This window comes from Leopardus geoffroyi, chromosome D4 (assembly GCF_018350155.1).
Source record: "Leopardus geoffroyi isolate Oge1 chromosome D4, O.geoffroyi_Oge1_pat1.0, whole genome shotgun sequence".
In the NCBI taxonomy this organism is placed as follows: Eukaryota; Metazoa; Chordata; class Mammalia; order Carnivora; family Felidae; genus Leopardus; species Leopardus geoffroyi.
The window spans coordinates 3,144,545-3,165,065 of NC_059342.1; the positions used below are offsets into that span (position 1 = coordinate 3,144,545).

Here is a 20,521-nt window from a genome sequence, read left to right on the forward strand (position 1 = left end):
CCAGCTCACCCACCGTCAGCCCCTCCAGGTTTTACCTTGCCCAGAACATCCTGGCCGAGGCTGGGGCAGAAGGCATGCGGACCAGCAGGCACACGTCCGCACAGACGTGTGTCCCTCAAAGAGGAGCAAGACTCAGGAAGCGTTTTCACTTAATTTGCCCCGTTCCTCCCGCTGAACCTTTCCCGGTGAAATGTGGGGGCTGATGTCAGGTCTCAGGTCTGTCCCGGGTGTGCCCCCAGGGGTGCCGGCTGTGGAGCCCCGGATGCCCCGCCAGACCACCCTGGAAAACTCCAGAAGGCACTCCTGAGAGGAGTAGCCAGGGCGTTAGACCCTGGGGGCAGGCCTGGAGCTGCCGTCTCGCTCAGGTACCTGCTGTCACCATCGGCCCCCGTCGCCCAGCGCCGGCATATTCTAATCAGCCCCCCGCAGCGGGCAGGGGCAGGTTCAGGTGCCCACGGGGGGGGCCCCCAGCCCTGCAGAAGGACCAGGGTCCGCGCCCGTGGACCCCAGAGCAGCCACAAACAGGTACACCCAGGCCGCCGGGAAACAGGGAGAGCAGAGGCTTCATGGGACGCGTCCGAGGCCGGGGCACGTGGTGCCCACACGGTGACCTTGCAGACCCAGGAGTGAGGGGGGCCTGTGGACCTGGGTGTCGGGGGACCCTCCTCTCTGAGCCTCAGCCCGTGGGGGAGCCGAGCCATACGCCGAGCGCCGGGCCCAGAGAACTGATGCTCGTTCCTGCCGCCCGACCCCGGGGTCGCGGCCCCGACACCTGTGCCCGCCGCACTGCCTGCCCCACTGAGCCCCTCCAGGCTCCGGGACCGGCCTCCTCCCTCTGCCATCCACTCTCTCACTTGCTTCCCTCCAACACCACACCTGATGGAAGAGAGAGAGAAACCACCTCCTTTACCGTCTTGGGGGGGCCCGGAGCACCGCTCCCTGCTTTCCTCCACTTCTCCGCCAGGCGGGGTCAGTTCCAAACCCACAAAAATGGCCAGCCGTGCCCGCCCCAGGACACCACACTGCTTGTCTTCTGTTTGACCCTGATTATTTATCATCAAATTAGCAGGCTGGTCAAGAGGCCGGATAAGAGGGGGCCAGGAGGACAGGAGGACAGGAGGCCAGCCTCCGAAGCTCACGAGGGGTGGGGACAGAACGGCAAGACCTCAACCCGAACAAAGGTTTTTCACAGAAAAAGAAAGTACCAGAAGGCACAGCACCAAGGCCTCCAGCTAGTACACACCCCGCCCGTGTCCAAGCGGGAGTGAGGCGTGTTCTCGAGGACTGCCCGTGTCCACATGGGGAGTGAGGCCTTCGGTTAGTACACACCTCCCCGTGTCCATGTGGGGAGTGCGGCGCGTTCTGGAGGGAGGCGGACAGGAATCATCCCCAGAGGCTCACGGGGAGGCCCTCAGCGCCAGCCCGAATAAGCTCAGGCCCAGGGAGGCCCCGGGTCAGTGAGTGCGGGCTCGGCCTGCTCCCAACACCCACAGACAAGAAATGTCACCTTCTTCCACACCAGGGCTGGCTGCTCTCCTGGCGTCTGGGGATGAGCCCTGGGTTGCACCCACTCAGGTAGGTCATCCCCGGTGAGCACCCCAAGCAAGCTCACTCACCGTACCTGTGGCCTGCCACGGGGTTGAGGCACTTGGGGATACTGATTGGCGCAGTGGCTAATTTTATGTGTCAGTTTGGCTGGACCACGGTGCCAGATACTTGGTCAAGCAATTCCAAGGGCTTCTGGGAAGGGATGTTTTGATTGGAGTTAACATTTAAATCAGGAGGCTTTGAGTAAAGCAGATCACCCTCAAGAATGTGAGTGGGCCTTGTCCAATCAGTTGAAGGTCTTAGCAGAAAAAAGAGTCCCTCCCCCTCCCCCTAAACACACGCACACACACACACACAGCCAACGACAAACACCAACTCCTCTCTCTGGGCCCCACCATCCACGGGGCCCAGCCCACACGGCCAAGGCTGACCGAAGCCTGCCGGAGAGCACTGGACATGAGGGGCTCTGTACCCTCGCGACACCCCACCCCGATGGGCCACAGGAAGCAGGCAATGGCCCTGCTGGTCTCCAATCTGGACTCGTCTGCGTCTGTTAAACAACTTCCAGGTGAACGGCCTTCGAACAGGCTTTGCTTCTGGGGCGCCTGGGTGGTTCAGTCGGTCAAGCGTCTGACTTCCGCTCAGGTCATGATCTCCCAGTCTGTGGGTTCGAACTCCATATCAGGCTCTGTGCTGACAGCTCAGAGCCTGGAGCCTGCTTCGGGTGCTGTCTCCCTCTCTCTCTGCCCCTCCCCCCCCCACTTGAGTTTTTCCCCTCTCTCCCTCTCTCAAAAATAAATAAACATTAAAAAAAAAAAAAAAAAAACAGGCTTTGCTTGCTTTCCCAGAAGACTCTTCCCTATAAGAACACTCACCGAGGTACACGAAGAAAAGTGGTCAAGGATGTGGCAGCCTGGGAAACTCCCAAATCTCCACCATGGGGGAGGGACACCAAGCGCAGGGCCCTCACAGCGCCACGCACGGCTTCCCGGCAGGTCTCCGAGCACGCTTGTCTACACCACAACGCCTCGCCCTCCAGGGCGTGCCCACACCTTCAGGAAACCGCCATGTTGTATGAACGCACGTGTACACACACACACGTGTGTGGCAGGGAAGACACACGTGTGTGACAGGCCAGAACTCTGAAACGCAGCCGTCAACGGCACACACCCTGGGCCCGAGGAGGCGCGGTCTTGCTTCGTTTTCCAGATAAGAAAAATGTCATTAAAATAAAGGAAAAGTTAGTCAGCATATCTGACTTCCTGTTCACACCAAAAATTCAACAAGTGTTTCTGCAGAAACGCCACTTAACAGAAAAGGCCCCACCGGCAGAGATAAAACTCGCATCAAAAGACAAGAGGCCTTTTCCTGTTTCCCCTCTGAGTCAATGAAAAAACGACTTTCCACGGCAGCGACTTTCCACGGTGCTCCCGCTGGTAGAACCCCCCCCCCCCCCCACCCGCCGCCCCGGGTGCAGAAAGCAGCCGTGGTTTCCATTTTCCTGCTGATAAAGCCCCGCAGAAATACATCCTGGAGAAAGTGAAGGGCGGCCAGCCCGGGGCCACCAGCCCCACGACCGTCTCCCTGGCCTTCTGGTGGGCGACGGAAGGTCGCCAAGAGCACCCACCCAGAGCCCGTGGACGCGGGTCTTTGCACGGGAAATTAGGTCAAGATCAGGGAGTTACGATGAGAGCATCCTGGGTCATCGGGGTGGTCACCGAATCTACTGACAAGGGGAGGTGGCCGGCTAAGGACAGAGACACAGGCTGTGGGCCACGCGAAGGGACGTCTGGAGCCTCTGGAAGCTGGAAGAGGCTGGGAGGACCCTCCCCTAGGTCCCCAGATGCTGCGTGGCCCTGCCCCCACCTTGATTTGGATTTCTGGCCTCAGAACTGGGGGGGGGGGGGGGGCAACCATTTCTGTCCTCTAAGCAGCCACGTTGGTGACGCCTTGCTACAGCAGCCCAGGGACCACGCGTGTGCGCACGTGATTCCAGGAGGCGTGGGCACGGTTCCCTCACTGCCGGTTCACCAGAGCCGGGGAGCGTGCGGGATGAACCCACAGCATCGCGTTCCCGGCACCTGTCAGGGCCACGCTCCACTCCTCCCGGGGCACCGCACCCCCCGGCCGCCGCCCTCTCCCAGGAGCCCGTGCCTCCGCCACTCCGCGGCACGACCGAGGACCCCCGACCCTGAAACCCGCATGGGCTCGCAGCTCCACGGGCCACAGCAGGGACATCCGTCTGGGCTCCCACGTGTGAGGCCCCGCCTGGGAGATCCACCCGCCGAGGGATGCGGTCCGTGCCGGCTGGTCCCCTCGTGCGTCAGGCAGGCCCCGGCAGGGAGGGCGCGGAGGCCAGGACCGCCCGCCACACTGTCCCCCACGGCGTGGCCTTCACGGCACGGCAGCCACAGGGCCGCGGGCCCCTCGTGTGGCATGTCAGTGCTCCAGGCTCTGAGCGGGCACGAGGCCACAGACCCGCAGGGAGGACAGAGACCGCGGGCCCGCACTGGCAGCGACGGCGGAGGTACAACCGCAGCTCTCGTCCCCACGCAGCGCCCTGCGGCTTCCATGCGAGTCCCCACTCACACCCGCCGGCCACACTGTAACGGCCACCCTGCGGGCGCGGAAACGGGGACGCACACAAGCAACGGGACAGAGCCAGGGGGCAGGGCGACACGCGGGGGTGTGCGTTGCAGAGGCCACACGGAGCAAAGCCCAGGGGCGTTCTGGGCACCGCACGGCAGGGCTCCGTTTGGAGCAAAGCCAGGCTGTGTGCGTGTTGCCGTAAAGCGTGCAAACCTCTCCCCGCGGAGGGAGGTGGAGAGAGAGGGAAGCAGGGCAGTCGGATGGTTCTGCGGCTGCCCCTCTCTGTTGGTGTGACCTTCCCTTGCATTTCAAGTCAAGCCAGGAAGCGGGGACAGGCCGCCACCAAGCTGGGCAGGGGATGCACCACAAGGCGGCGTGGGTGGCCGCGGGCAGGGGTGGCTGGAGGGCGGGGGCCCCTGCTGGGGGAACGAGCTCTCCTGCTGTCCGTGGGCTGCTGCTGCTTTTTGCTGCCCCAGGGCAGGATGGCCAGGAGGAGGTCACTCTGAGGGCGAAGACGACGACCCAGGCCGCGGCCACGTTTCCCTCCCAAGACCGATCCCCCCTCGTCTCCGAGCACACAGGCGTCTGCACCTTCCAGGGGCAAAGACCATTTGCCAGCGTCACCCCAGCTCCTGTCTCCGGGGAGCCCCCGCCACGCAAAGTCCGTCAGCTTCCGGCAAAGCCCCTTCCAGAGGCAGCTCTGGACGAACGAGCCAGGCCGCTGCCCCTCGTGCTGGCCCGGGGTCCAGGGAGCCCGACAGCTGCTGTGTTTGGAAAACAGCTTCCTGTCTGGTTTAGCATCTGCAACCTAGTAAGTGCTAGCAAAGGCCTGCAAACAGCCGTGGCCCGAATCTCTGCAGGAGCCTCCCGCTCACCCGGGACAAGGCGCACGGGGTGCCGGCGGCTTCCTCTCTGGCCGAGAGGAGGGACAGCGTTAGCTCTGGCGACAAGGGGACGAGGGCGGAGCTGGCTACTCCTTCCGCACAAAGAGGTGTGCTCATCGGACATGGAGCTCTTTTCTGCTCCCGGCAGGCCCGCGCCTGGCTCGGGGCTTGTCACGGGGCCCGTGCAGGTGACGGGGACCTGCCTCTCCCCAGAGGCCACTCTCCAGGACCTCAGCACTCAGAATCGATTTTAAAAATCACATTCCCACCACCTCCTGGGGTTGCTGTGGAAACCAAGCCCGTCCCCGTGTGGTCTTGTCCACAGAGCCAGGGGACCGTGGGCCCCACACAGGAGGCCCGAGGGAACCGGAAGCAGTCGCGGGATCCCACGCTTGAAACCCAAGCCTCTCCCTTGGGTTTCAGAGGCCTGCCGGGAGTCCAGTCCTGCCTGTTCAGCTCCGGGACCCAGCCGTGACCCAGTTTCCCAGCCCTGTGGCTCCCGAGCGTGCAGCTCCACGGTGGCCGGGGGTCCCAACCCACGCCTGGCCACAGACACAGACAGACCAACGATAATGAGAAAAACGTAGATTACGTCATGCCAGCGTGTTCACCGTCCACGCCGTCGCACCCCGAGTCGGACACCAGGGGGGCGTCTTCGATCCGGGGGGTGGGCAGAAGCAGCTTCTAAAGAAGATGCGACCGAGCAAACATCAGAGGTATTGTCTGCAGTGAAGGGCGAGTGCTCTGTCGAGGAAAACTTTGGTTCTGGTGGCGGATGTACACACGTGTGTGTTGTGTGCATCCGTGTTGTGTGTGCACGTGTGTGCGTGTCAGGTATGCACATGTGCACATGTACTGTGTGCATGGGTGTGCTGTGCGTGCACACCTGTGCACTGGTCACAGTATAAAATGCACGTCTTACCCGTGAGTCACCGTCAGGGTCTGAACGCAGCCAGGCCTCCTGACTGCCGTGAAGTTCTAATGCTCTTTTTTTTTTTTTTTTTTTAACTTTTTTTTGCATGTTTATTTTTGAGAGAGAGAGAGAAACAGAGTGGGAGTGGGGGAGGGGCAGACAGAGAGGGAGACACAGACTCTAAAGCAGGCTCCAGGCTCCGAGCTGTCAGCACAGAGCCCGACACGGGGCTCGAACCCACGGACCGTGAGATCGTGACCTGAGCCGAAGTCGGACGCTCAACCGACTGAGCCACCCAGGCGCCCTTTAATGTTCTAACAGAAAATATTTTTGAAAATACGACACATACTGCAACCTCTCCAAAGCTCATTTTCAAATATGACACCGACTGGGGCGCCTGGGTGGCGCAGTCGGTTAAGCGTCCGACTTCAGCCAGGTCACGATCTCGCGGTCCGTGAGTTCGAGCCCCGCGTCGGGCTCTGGGCTGATGGCTCAGAGCCTGGAGCCTGTTTCCGATTCTGTGTCTCCCTCTCTCTCTGCCCCTCCCCCGTTCATGCTCTGTCTCTCTCTGTCCCAAAAATAAAATAAAAAAAACGTTGAAAAATAAAATAAAATATGACACCGAGTGCCACATGCCTCCCGCTTCCAAGTTTGCCAAGAAGAGATCTTTCACGGTCACCGCACGCTCCCGCTCGGGAGCCGGCCCTCACCCAGCGGCCAATGTGGCCGCTCGGCTTCCCACAGTATGTTTGCCGCTTAAGAGTATGACAAACAGTAAAACACCCACCTGCTCTTTTAGCGAGGCAGGTATGACGAGCCTACGAGAATCGTGCTGGGCTCTCGGGACTGACGTGTGTGTGTGTGTAACACGCTCAAGAGAAATGGGAGACAGGTGACACACACCAAGGACAACACAGGAGGACGTCGAGACCCATCTTGCGGCCACAGCTCCACGGAATGACAACAGTGCATGGCCCCTTCTTGGCAAACTTGGAAACGGGAGGCACGTGGAACTCAGTGTCATGTTGAAAACCAAGCTTTAGAGAGGTTGAGGCGCATCTATGATATTTTCAAAAGCACAGGCCATTACTTCCAGGGTGAACCACAGACCCCCACTGCATCTACGGCCCTGGGAACAGGCGGGTCCTACCATGGGACGTGTTTGCTGATCTCCCATCCCGTGGCCACGTTCTACACTGCGATTTCTGGAGACTCGCTGGTTTCGCTGTAACTGCTCATCTCTGACCCTCCCTCGGTGGCTTCTGCTTTTACAAACACTGGCAAATGCCCTCTCCAATAAATGCCTCAGACGCTGTGTCCAGAAAGCACACGTCCCTGCAGGCTTCAAGTCCCAGTCCCTGGGCCGGCATCGGGGTTTCGCCACCTCCTGGCTGAGTGACCCCGTGAAAACCTTCTCCTTCTCTCTGTTCTCCAGGGCCTCACCTATAAAAAGGGGGAGTCCTGTGGCCAGGATTCCGCGAGATGGGGACAGAATGCATCCGGCTCATCACTCACAATGTGGGTCTCACGGAAACCGCCATAACGCCTCCCGTAACGGCCTCCCGTGCCCATCCCCGCCTTTCCAATGCATCAGTCAGGGGCGCCAGATGCACCCCTCCGCTTGGGCCTGATGGCACCAATCCCTGCTCTGACGCCTGCAACCTAACTGTATGAGTCCACCTACGTGATGTTCCGGAAAAGTCTACGGGGACAGGAAATGGATCTGCAGGGGGTCAGGGGCGGGGGGAGAAAGATCTGACTCCAGAGGGCACGAGGAAGTCTGCGGAAGGAGATTTTCCACATCCTGATTCGGTGGTGGTTACATGACTGTGCATCAGAACTCACACGACAGGACGCGGCAAGGGGTGAATTCTGCTCCAGACAAATTACACGTCAGGAAATCTGACTTAAAAACACAAACCAGCACCCAGCAGCACAGGCCTCGGCACCCACTCCTGTGCCCTCCAGGGTCTGGCACGTCCTGAACACACTCCTCACCCGAGGTCCCAGCCCAACACCCGCCCTGCCCCCCAAGGCCACTTCTGCTGGCGCTCTCCAGACAGAACCCGTGGGCAGAGAGAGGGCCCCGTGTCCCGCTCGGCTCTCTCAACTCTGCCTTCTCCAGCTCTGGGATACCTGCTAGACCACCGGGAACTATAGACGAATCCCTCCTCCTTGCACCTCGAAGGTCCTCAACTCCGGCTGCGTGTCAGAATGACCCGAGCAGCTGGGCAAAACCACTGGCCCGTGCCCTCCCTCCCATCGGGACTCGGATGTGACCGGGTGGGTGCGGGGCCCGGCACCGGAAGTCTCCAGGCTCAAACCGGACAGGGAGCCTCATGTAGATGCTACAGACATTCGAAGGATAATAAAGGAATATTGTGGGCAACTCGACTCCAACACGTTTGACAGCTTGCAGGAAATGGACAGACTCCTTGAAACATACGAATCACTAGGACTCACCTACAGAAAATGTCATCAGCCCTAGGTCAGGAAACCAAATTCATACCTGAAAAGAGAACCCCAGATGGCTTCGCTAGTAAATTCTATCAAACATTGAAGGAAGAAACAACACTGCCCCATGCAAGCTCTTTGTTAAAAAAATAAATAGGGGCATCTGGGTGGCTCAGTCAGCTAAGCGTCCAACTTCCGCTCAGGTCATGATCTCGCGGTCCGTGAGTTCGAGCCCCACCTCGGGCTCTGTGCTGACAGATCAGAGCCTGGAGCCTGCTTCCGATTCTGTGTCTCCCTCTCTCTCTCTCTCTCCACTCCTCCCCTGCTCATGCTCTCTCTTTCTCTCTCAAAACTGGATAAACATTAAAATAAATAAGTAAATAATAAAGGGGCACCTGCGTGGCTCAGTCGGTTAAGCATCCGACTTCGGCTCAGGTCGCAATCTCGCAGTTCGTGAGTTCGAGTGCCGCGTCAGGCTCTGTGCTGACAGCTTGGAGCCTGGAACCTGCTTCGGATTCTGTCTTCCTCTCTGTCCCTCCCCCGCTCTCTCTCTCTCTCTCAGAATAAATAAACTTAAATAAATAAATAAATGAAGAAGGAATTCTTCCTAAATCATTGTGTAGGTTCAACATTACCCTAATACTGAAACCAGACAGGTATTACAAAAAAAGAACACGATACTGATACCTCATGAGTATAGTTAAAAACGTCCTTAATAAAATTGTAGCAAACTGAATCCAGCAATATATAAAAAAGATAATACATCATGACCATCTGGAGTTTGTAACAGGAAGGCATGGTTGTTTAACATGCAAAAATTAATCAACATAATTCACCATAATTATGGGGAAAAAAAAAGAAAACCCACACGGTCATCTCCAAGATACAGAAAAAGCATATGACAAAATTCAAGATCCATTTACGATAGAAACTCAGCAAATGAGAAACCTTCTTCACCCTCATAAAAGGCGTCTACACAAAATCTTCACCTAACATCATATTTCACGAAAAAGGTGTTAAGTTCTTTCTTCCCATGATTGGGAACTGGGAACAACATCCACTTCCGTCACTGCTGCGAAACATTGTACTGAAAACCCCAGACAACAGAATAAAAAGAGAAAAACAAAAAGCATTCCAACTGGAAAGAAAGAGGCAAAACGGTGCCTCTTCGTAATCGTCAGGATTATCTACGTGCATAATCTTAAGGGCCTCCGTGAAAAGCTACTCAAGTAAACTTAGAAAGGTCACAGGACAAACCATATAAAAATATCAACTATATTTCCATACACTCGCAAGAAACTGGAAAATAAAACCTTAAGAAATCCATTCGTAATAGCATTCAACATGGACTACTTACGAACAAATCTGATAAAACACGTATAAAACCCGCACCCGGGCCACGGCAGGTCACTAGAGACACGAGGGGAGGTGCGCGCAGACAGAAGGGCGGCCACGCCTGCCGGCTGGGAGACTCGGTCCTGTTAAGATGTCGTTCTCCTCCAACTCGCTCTAAGGAGTTCAGGCAATCACCTAAAAATCCAAGCACGCGTTTTTACAGAAGTTGACAAGCTGATTTTAAATTCACATGGAAATGCAAAGGGTCTAGAAGAAGGCAAAACCATCCTGGAAACAAAGCCCCGTTGGGAGACTACCCAACTTCAGGACTTTTTATAAGGCGGCAATCATAAAGACACAGCGGCTGGGGGCTGATGAGGAATAACCCATAATGGGCCAGAATCAAGGCCAGAAACAAAACGACTCGGATAAACTCAGTCACCTCCCAGCATGCCAAGAGAGCACCACGAGAAGGGCCGTTTCTTCCAAAAAGCTGCAGCAGCCGGTTATCCAACGTGGAAAGCAGCGAACCCCAATCCTCAGCACTTTCCAATTAAACACTAACTCACAATGGATGAGACCCAAACGCAGGAGATAAAACCATAATGTTTTCAGAAGAAAACCCAGGAGAAAATCTTCCTGACCACGCCTTTGGCAAAGATTTCGTAAACAGGACACAAATTACTACAAACAATAGATAAAATTGGATTTAATCAGAACTGAAAACATCTGCCCTTTGAAAGAGGTCATGAATAAAAAAAAAAAAGCGAGGTGCCTGGGGGGCTCGGTCGGTTAAGCATCCGACTTCCGCTCAGGTCACGATCTCACGGTCCGTGGGTTCAAGCTACACGTCGGGCTCTGTGCTGACAGCTCAGGGCCTGGAGCCTGCTTCAGATTCTGTGTCTCCCTCTCTCGCTGCCCCTCTCCTGCTCCTGCTCTGTCTCTCTCAAAAATAAATAAACATTTTTAAAAACTTAAAAAAAAAAAAAGGCAAGCTAAAGACAGGGAAAATATCTGCAATACAAATAAAGGACCTGAATCCAGAGTATGTAAACAACTCTCAGAATATAAGAACACAACCCCACTCAAAAGCGGGCAGGAGTTCTGCGCAGGTACTTAAAAGAATATTCACGGCTAGCTAGTAAACGCAGGAAAAGCTGTTCCACCAAAATCTTAAGCATACAGCACACAACACACCAGAAGAGCGAAGATTAAAGATGGTGACAGCCAGCGTCGGCAGGGCTGGGAAACCGTCCCTTGGCACGTCAGCACGGGGATGTGAAATGACACGTCTGCCTGTTCCTCAGACGGTGAAACAGACGCTGCACCCGTGCGGAGCTGCCCAGGAGGAAGAAAGCACACGTCAGCACCAAGACGTGCACACGCACACACGCGCTGCGTATCGGTTTTTGTTGCAGAGTACACACGGTGTTAACATTTACCACTTTATGTTTTTAATTATTTTTTTATTTTTTTTTTTTAATTTTTTTTTCAACGTTTATTTTTTTTGGGGACAGAGAGAGACAGAGCATGAACGGGGGAGGGACAGAGAGAGAGGGAGACACAGAATCGGAAATAGGCTCCAGGCTCTGAGCCATCAGCCCAGAGCCCGACGCGGGGCTCGAACCCACGGACCGCGAGATCGTGACCTGGCTGAAGTCGGACGCTTAACCGACTGCGCCACCCAGGCGCCCCTTTAATTATTTTTTTAATGTGCATTTATTTTTGAGAGAAAGAGAGACGGAGCGTGAGCGGGGGAGGGGCAGAGAGAGAGGGGGACACGGAATCCGAAGCAGGCTCCAGGCTCCAAGCCGTCAGCACAGAGCCTGATGCGGGACTCAAACTCACGGACCGCGAGATCACGACGTGAGCCGAAGTCGGACGCTCAACCGACTGAGCCCCCCCAGGCGCCCCGACATTCACCATTTCAAAGTGTACGATTCAGTGACACTGAGTACCTTCACAGCGCCCTGCAAGCATCACCACTGTCTTCACCCCAGAAGGAACCGCACACGCCTTATACAGTTTCCCCGTCCCACCCCCCCCCACCCCCCCCGAGCCACAGGCAACTGCTGCTGTTTTGTCTCCGGGGACCTGCCCGCTCCAGACGTCACAGGGTCATCCTACATTTCACTCCTCGAGGAATCCCACACTGCTTTCCAAAGTAGCTGCGCCATTTCCCGTTCCCCCCAGCAAGCCCGGGGGTTGTAAGGTCTCCACACGCTCCCCAACCCTCGTTATTTTCCTCTCTGGATAAAAGCCCTTCTGGTGGGTGGGGGGTGGTATCTCATCGCGGTTTTGCTTTGCACTTCCCTAGTGGCGGATGACGGTGAACACCCTTCCACGCGCTTCCCGTCATTTCTGGATCTTCTCTGGAGACACGTGTGCTCCTGTTTCACGGGCTGCTTCTCCTTGTGCGTCGGCTGCAGCCCGGGGCACTTTTACTCACCATAACCCCAGACCGGAAGCCATCCAAACATCCAGCAACAGGTGGACAAATCAACAAACCCCGGGACACCCCACAATCCCACAGAACTCGGCGACAAACAGACGTGAAGGTCTCCCGTGCACAACACGTACGAACCTCCCAGACACCGCGCTGAGCGAAGACAGCTACACACAGAACGTGTAACACGTGCCCCCGCCTTGAGACTCTTCGAGAAACAAATCTCACGGGCCACCATCTAACCTCCGCGGACGAGTGACTGCCTGGGTTGAGTGCAAAGGGAAAGAGGGAATGTGGGGAGCGCTCACGGGCCAAACGGTCTCGGTCGCCCCCACGCGACGCTGCGGCTGGGCGCTCATGTGAGTGGCTGCGTGGGCGTGGCAGGTCCGATGGTCGGGGGGGGGGGGGGCTGGGAAGCGAGGACAGCGACCCAGGGCCTGTGTCACCATCGCGGCACAGGTGCTTAGCTGTGCCCAGCTCTCACTCTCTCACCCGCGCACTGAAAACGGGCACCGGTTCCCATATGGAAACCACGCCTCACTAAAGCTGGGAAGGAGACGCTGGCCCGGGGGGCGCGCACCTGTCTCGGCCGTCCCGTCCACCCCAGCGCTCGCCCGGGGACAGGCCCTGCCTCAGCGCGGCGGCTTTTCCACCACGAGGCCAGTCCAAGCCCCTGGGCCGCCTGGGAAACACAGAGTTGCGGACTGGTGGTCCGGGGTGCACCCGATGTGCTCCGGGGACACGCCCTCAGACACCTGTTCTCACCCAGCTCAGGTGACCTGGGAGTAAGTCGCCGGCGGCTGGGCCCACCCGTACGAATGCCAGGTTACGCCCGGAAGGATGTTCACAGTCTGCCTGCGGTCACACAGCCACCCCGAGACCTGACCCCTCTCCCTTGTCCTGCCCCGCACAGTTGGAGGGCAGCCCACGCTGCCCGAGAGCCTGGGAGGCGGCCTTCCAGGGAACCCGTGCGCACCTGCCCTGCTCACAGATGAGGCGTCACCAGCCTCCACGGCAGCCTCTGGCACCCCGGCCCCTCCTGCCCGTGCACCCCAGGCCCAAACAGAGGCACGCTGCACACCTCGGGCCACACCACGGACTTGCAGCCCAGCTGCCCTGGCAGGGAGACTCCCGGGGCCCCGGCCACCTCCTTGGCCCCCCTGGAGGGCCCCATCCACACTGCCTTCATGGCCATCCCTCCCTCCAGGACAGAGACCTGAATGTCACCCTGGCCACCCCCCTCTCGTCCCCCATTATCAGGCCCCGCAAGACCGGCTGGCAGACAGGGGCCAGGTCCCCTCCTGCCTCGTGAACCCCCACCCCCAGACAGCCATCAGTCAGGTCACCCGTGACCTCCAGGTTGCTAGCGTCAGTCCTGAGTCCCCGCGCCCCGGGCCCCTCGAGCTAGACAGCCTCCCTCCCGCCTCGCCCTCCACCCCATGAGGTCCATGAGTCTCCTGCCCACGTATCTCTGCCCCCGCGCTCACTCACGGTCCATGCCTGTGCCCTGGCCGCCCGCCCAGCAGGCTCGTCACCTCCACCTGCAGGGCACGCGCTCACAGCACCACCCGTGGGGCCTGCTGCCCCCACCCCCGAGCCCCGCAACTGCTCCCCTCCGGTCACCTGAACCTAGAATCTCAGGGTCACCCAGACCCGGACCCCGACCCCTCCGTTGTTCCAAGCGCCCTTCAGCACCGATCCCTTCCTTCCCTTGTTGGCTTCCCCCACCCCCCACCTGACCGCAAGCTCCAAGTGGCAGGAGCCCTGTGTCTCACTCTCTCCCTGCAATTAATTGGTGCTCAATAAACACCTGCTGGGGGACGCGCTCCGTGAGCGGACGGATGTGCGAGCGGACCGTCCGATCCAAAGGACAGAAGGGGTCAGGCCTCGTCCAGAGAGACAGCGGCAGCTCCCAGCCCCACAGACACCACCTTGGGCGCAGAGCGGCACCCCCCCCCATCCCCGCGGCCGTGCACCCCCTCGGCCCCAGAGAGCACTGGCAAATAAACAGCACTCTGGAACACGCGGTGGGAACATGGCGGGGGGGTGGGGGCAGCACCGGCCTTACAGATGGCAGGCCCCGGGACCAGCGGCCTTCTGCGCACAATCAAAACACACACCCGTCAGAGCCAAACGCCGCCCCAATTGCCAGATCAAAGCAAACTCTGTTCTGGCTGTTAAAGCCACTGGAATTGCTCTACTAGGAAAATGGGGAAAAGAAAACAACTTTAGAATGCCGGGCAATTTGTACTCTTTACTTTGCAGGCTTTCCACTCTTTATGCTTTTTTGTTAGCATAGACGGAAGTTATTTAACATGCCCTCTCCTAAATGAAAAGAAAAGAACAAGCCACCACCAGACACGAGTGGAACTGTCCACAGTGGCCGGGCATCCACCAGCCATGGACACCTGCTGGTAAAGGCTCTTGACTCTCTTTGATTTTGTTTCTGGGCCACGGAGGGGAACAATCTTCTCCACCTGAACCAGGACTGGGACTGGCCCGAGCCGAGGTCCTCCTTCCCCCGGGCCCAGGGCCCGGTACCCGGCACCCAGGACCCAGGACCTAGCACTCAGTACCCAGCACCCACGACTCAGGACCCAGCCAGCACTCAGCACCCAGGACCACACAGACTACCTCTGCTGAGCTGTGGCATTGCCGGGTGGTCTGCTGGTGTTTAAGATTCAGGGTTTGGGTCTTGTCTCCCCTATTGCCGAGGGCAAGGCATCGATGTCTGTCTTTTCATGGCCCACCCAGCACACATTCAGGGGCTGCTGACCACTGACTCAGGAGTGTCTCATGTAAGCCACACCACCTATTACGTTGTGGAGGAACGTGGATTGCAACAAATCACATCCCATTTTTAAAAAATTTAGATTTAGAAATCGAGAACATTTACAAGAGGCTATATTATACTACCTAATGGAGACGCCCTTCTTAAAAATTAACTCCTAAACTGCAAAAATAATTCCTTTATAGGAGAAATGAACCGCACAGAAGTATATATAGAAGGGAAGAGTGCAGACCCCCCTTCCTCCTCCGACACACACACGTGCACACGCACACACACACATATGCACGATGTACTCATGCACACACACATGCGCACACGACACGCACAAGTCCACACACACGCACACGCCCCGCCCCCACCCCTGGCCCCAGGGCCTGGAGCACTGCTGTCCGTAGCACTCACTCCCTAATTATCTGTTCCACAAACGCCGTTTCCTCTTCCAGATAATTCTCGGCAGGTACGCACTCGAAAACCGGCTCCTTCTATACGTTCTATGCTAAGAAGCAGTGTTTTAGGGGCGCCTGGGTGGCGCAGTCGGTTAAGCGTCCGACTTCAGCCAGGTCACGATCTCGCGGTCCGTGAGTTCGAGCCCCGCATCAGGCTCTGGGCTGATGGCTCAGAGCCTGGAGCCTGTTTCCGATTCTGTGTCTCCCTCTCTCTCTGCCCCTCCGCCGTTCATGCTCTGTCTCTCTCTGTCCCAAAAATAAATAAACGTTGAAAAAAAAAAAAATTTAAGAAGCAGTGTTTTTACTTCACATGTGGGCACTTCTTTTGAAGTAAACCCCTGAGCTATTTCGTGAAGAGAAGGACCCTTTGGCATCTCTCCGGGAGGGGACTTGTAGTTCTTAGATTACCATTAACTTTTTATCACTGAGAATTCTGAAAATAAACGGAAGTGGACACAACAGAACGGCAAACCGTAAGGCACCCTCCCCAGACCCAACAGCCATCCACCCACAGACGCCCACTCACTCCCCCCGCCATGCTAATGGAAGCCGACCCCAAGCACCCTCTCCTCCCTCCCCACCCCCCGCCCCACGCACACTCCTGAGCCCACTGCTAACAGGTGAAGGTCATCTCAGCATAAAACCACAGCACTGTTATTAAAGAACATGATCATTCTTTAAAACTCATTCACTCAAAAAACATCAACTGTCTCATAAACACCGGAACTCTTGAAAGGAACGATTCTTGAGTCAAATGCTGGTCTGACCGCCCGCAATCCCAGGGAGCTGCTTAGAAGTAACCGGGCAGAGGCAGTCTGTGCCTTCGTGGGCAGCATCTGAGACTTTTCCACCAGATCCGGGACCCCAGCCCGGTGGAGGCGCACCCAGGCACCCAGGACAGCCCCGGGCCGCTGCAATGCCCAGGGGCTGTGACAGGGCAGCGGGGAGCTGCCCGGTCACAGCACCACCAGCAAAATCGTCCGTGCGCTCAGGGAGGGCCGGGCAAGCTGGAAAGTGAGCCATCAAAGACCTGGGATGGGCCAATTCACTCAGCCCCAAATCACCTTAATCGTGGGGCCGACAAACACCACCCCAGCTCCAGGCAGGGTCTGCTCACGCGCCCTTTTGAATCAGCAGGTCTTTCCTCCTAGTAAATCCTGGCTTCCCCGCATTAGCCCCTGAAAGCCAACGGCCTGGAAATGGCCGTGAGCTGTGCCCAGTCTCAGGTGCCAAGGAGCCTGCCTGACCGGCCCTGCTCTCGGGCAACGCCCCGAGATGTCCCCAGACGGCCACGGCCCGGTGGTGCGGGAGAACTGTGGCAGCTGTACCCGCCCAGCCCGGGGCAGACCCAAGACGGGACCTCCCTCCGGGGCCCCATCATTTCTGCTCGGTCATTTTCCTTCTTACCTTCCATTCTCCCTTCCGCCACAGTGACAGGTCCAGAGAGAAATCACTGCCCCCCCGCCCCCGCCACCCTCAGGACTGCAAAGCCTGCCTTTCTCCCAGCGCCAGCCCTCGACCATCAGCCGACAGCAAACTAACCTGCACGTTTTGCGTGGCCAGCCTCCCCACGCAGCCACCCTGCACGCCTGGCCAGTGAACGGCCCACCGCGGCTGCTCCCCGAGAAGCCTGGGGGCGCAGGGGCGCTAGGAGCCGCCGCCTCCTACCTGACCTCCGGGAGTTCTTTCAACCAGGCAAAGTCTTAGCACGAAGAGGAAAGTCACTGTAAATTATGAACCATCAGGAAGTGAATTCACTGCCACAACAGCAGGGGCCTACCCCAGCTGGCAGTGGGGATGCCCGGGGACAGGGTGCCAGCTGCCAACCCGGGAGCTCTGCCCCAGACTCACCACACAGGACACAGCGTCTAGGGAAGGCCCTGCAGCCACCCCGCAGCCCTGCCTGTCCCTCCCCCATGACCAGAAACGGGGCCCAGAGGGAGGGGCCGGAGGCCTGGGCCCGTCCACACTGGGTGTGGGAGAGGTGGACTCTCTCCAGAAGCACAGAGGGCTCTCGGTCTTTGCAATGCGTTATTGATTTTGCTGTATGCTCCGGCACCAGAGACGGCCATTAGTGTGCACTCCCAAGACCGGCCTAGACAGCCCTGCCTGGTGCGGGGAAGGCCGTCGAGATGCAATCTGCCTCAGATAACCCTCACGGTGGGGATCACAAGAGAACGATGTCATTAAGGTCATCTCCCCGCCCCCCAGGAGCCACTGGACAGCTGTGCGGTGTGGTGCTGCACCCCACACCCCAGCCCGAGCGAGCACGCCGCCTGCCAGGGCCCTGAGCAGGGAACTGGGCCCCATGGTGCTGTCTCAAAGGCAGACGAATAGATGACAAAGGCCATAAGGGGGGCTAGGCACCCCCACCGGCGCCCAGCTCATGGTCCTTCCACACCGTGCAAGGGAGGGACCCAGCAGAGCTACCTCTCAGCGTCGCTGATTAGTTTCATCCCCTCATTCGATTCATCTGCAGGTGCAGACAAACTTCAGCCTGAAGTGAAGGTCAGGGTCCCAGGCGGCCAGCCCCTGCCCACAGAAACAGCCCCGTGTGTCCCCCCACCGTCCCCTCATTCCTGGGGTTTCATCCCTGGGAACACATGGTGCCCAAGACACTCGGAGCGGGCCGGCTTTATTCTTCTTTATCTTTGCAGACGATGTGCACAGACACCAACCGTTCAAGTGACAATCGGGGCATTATCTCCACCAGAATCCTGGCCCCGGCGCTGGCTGAGGCAGCCTGTTTCTGGGACACAGTCAACGTTCCCAAATAACGGTGCCCAGGCAGCCAGCAGGCTGGCCCCAGGCCTGGGGCAGATAGGAGGTGACAGGCCACGATGTCACTTCACCCCCTGCAAAGGAAACTTCCTCTCGGTGACGCCTGGTGGATCTGAATAGACTCAGAACAGGAGGGCCAGCTGCTTGGCCACACGCCCCAGGTCCGGCCTGGCCTGCAGGGGCCTGGCCACCCACTGGCCTGGACATGCTCAAGGTAAGGGGAGGTTTTTAGAACAAAAGCAGAGCAGCTCTGGATGGCACAGGGCTGGAAAGCAGAGCCTGGCCCTTGACAACAGGCCTTGTTTCCAGGGCACTGCCCACCTACAGACTGACATGCACCTCCCCCCCCCAACACACACACATACACACACACACACACACTAAATCCAGCAAATGAACAGAACGACCACCACCCAAGTCTCCTGTCCATGCGTGCATTGGCAAAACCCCAGTGGATTCAGCTCCCTGCAGCTCACCAGGCGGCTGCAACAGGTGCAGCCCCAGCTAAGGCTGGGGAGTCTCCTTGGCTGTTCTAGAATCACACTGCCAAAACCCTGAAGGAAGGCGAGGCCTGCAGCACTCACACCGCCAGGGCCCTGACCTGCCCCACCTGTCTGAGTGCGCGCCTCCGGTCGGCTCACGGGGGACGCGGCCCCCGGACCGAAATAGAAGCCCGCGGAGGCCGGGCCAGGCCGAAGTGGCCGGAGCCGGCGGGGGCCCGGCGGCCAGGGGCGCGGCGGGCCTGGTCCGCGCGCCGCCCCCGCTGCCAGCCAGGGTCGGCTGCGCGCCCTGCGCCCCCCGGGGCCACCTGCGCGCCGGGCCCGGAGGGTGCCGGGGAGGGGAGGGGCCCTGAAGGTCCCGGGAGGGGTCCGGGGGTCCCGGGGTCCCGGGCTGGGGCTCTGGGAAGGTCCGAGGAGGGAGACTCCGGGAGGGTCCGGGGGTCCGGGGAAGAGTCAGGGGGCTCCGGAGCGGGGACTCCGGGAGGGTCTGGCGAGGTGGGGGGGGTTCCGGGGGGGCCACCGGGGACCCGCAGTCTCCGGGAGGGCCCGTCGCCCCCGCGCACCTGCCGGGCCCGCGCGCTCCCGCCGCCCGCCGGCCCTTACCTGGCGTGGCGCGTCCCGGCGGAGCCCGGCCCGGCGAGCGCGGACGCAGGAATGGCGGCGGCGGCGGCGGCGGCGGCGGTGGCGGTGGCGGCGGCGGGTTGGGGGCTGCCGGCGGCTCGGGCCGGGCTCGGAGGGGCAGCGAGGCCGGCGACTCGGGGATGCTGCGGCGCGCGAGGGCGCGGAGGCCGGCGCGGGAGGGAGGGCGCGGGGCCGCGCGCAGGCCCCTCCCCCGCTCCCCGCCCCCCCTTCCCGCCGCCGCCTCCTCCCCGCCCGACTCCCGTCCGACTCCTCCTCCCCCACGTCTCGTTCCCTCCCCTCTGCCCTCCCCTTTCTTCACCTTCCTCCACTCCTCCTCTCCCTCCTCCCACCTCTCCTCTTCCCTCCCTCCTCCTCCGCCCGCGGGGCCCCGGAGGCCGGCCCCGGCTCCGGCCGGGCCTCTGCAGGGTGCGGCACCGGTTCTGACCCAGTGCCCGGTTACCCTCCACCTCCCCACCTGTTAATGGACCAGCTTGCCCCTTCTGGGAGCCTGGCCCCACCCCACCCTTTCCAGGCCCCCAGACCCCCCCGAGGTTTCCTGCACCCCCGGGGGCCCTCTTGTGGCTCTGCTGGGAACCTGGCGTGCACAGATGTGTGGACAAGCCGTGTGGGCCCCCAGGCGGGTGTGGTTGTTCCTTTGCTTCTTAGTAAATCTACGGGCAAGAAGGTTCCAAACAGGTCCCCCCGCATTTCCCCAGGGTGAGGTGGGCAGTCACCTTCTCCAATCTAGGTTTTTCCACAGCCCTTCTGTGCCCCGTGCCCCGTTTGCCAAGCGTCCACTGTCTTGTGCACCGATTGGCAAAGAGTTCCCCAGGGTGGCCCCTGGTGACACGTTTGTACTAATGCAGGGGTGTGGTTCCCTGGGCACCCTCAGAAGGCTGCTCCCTTCTGCCCTGGAGGGAGACGTGACCTTGGGAAGGTGGCTGGCGGGGTCAGCAGGACTGCCGAGGGACGCTTTCCAGAGAGAGGAACGCCGCTCCCCGTGAAACAGCGGGGATTTAGCCACCCGTGGGAGTCGGGCTCCCTCCCCGGGCTTGGCCGGAGCTGCCTGGGCTGCAGCACCCTCCGAGGGAACCAGAGCCGGCTCTCCAGGGAACCACCTGCTGCAGAGAGCCAGAGTGACAGTTACAAAATGAACCCTTTCCTGAACCATTAGCAACAGCCCAAGAGCCTCAGTCCCCTTCACGGGCCTCTT

The 20,521-nt window shown here is 59.2% G+C and overlaps 1 protein-coding gene across 3 annotated transcripts in view; it reads right to left on the reverse strand.

The window, feature by feature from the left end:
• The window catches only part of SEMA4D (semaphorin 4D), a 95,103-nt gene extending 75,590 nt beyond the window's left edge, over positions 1–19,513 (reverse strand). The window contains exon 1 of one of the 3 annotated variants that reach the window (XM_045469399.1): positions 19,291–19,512. The gene's annotated coding sequence lies outside the window, so the exon portion shown is untranslated. Of the gene's footprint in view, positions 1–2,423; positions 2,545–19,290 lie in introns of those variants that run through there. The other 2 variants (XM_045469393.1, XM_045469398.1) reach the window with 2 other exon arrangements.
• Between the last annotated feature and the right edge of the window lie 1,008 nt (positions 19,514–20,521).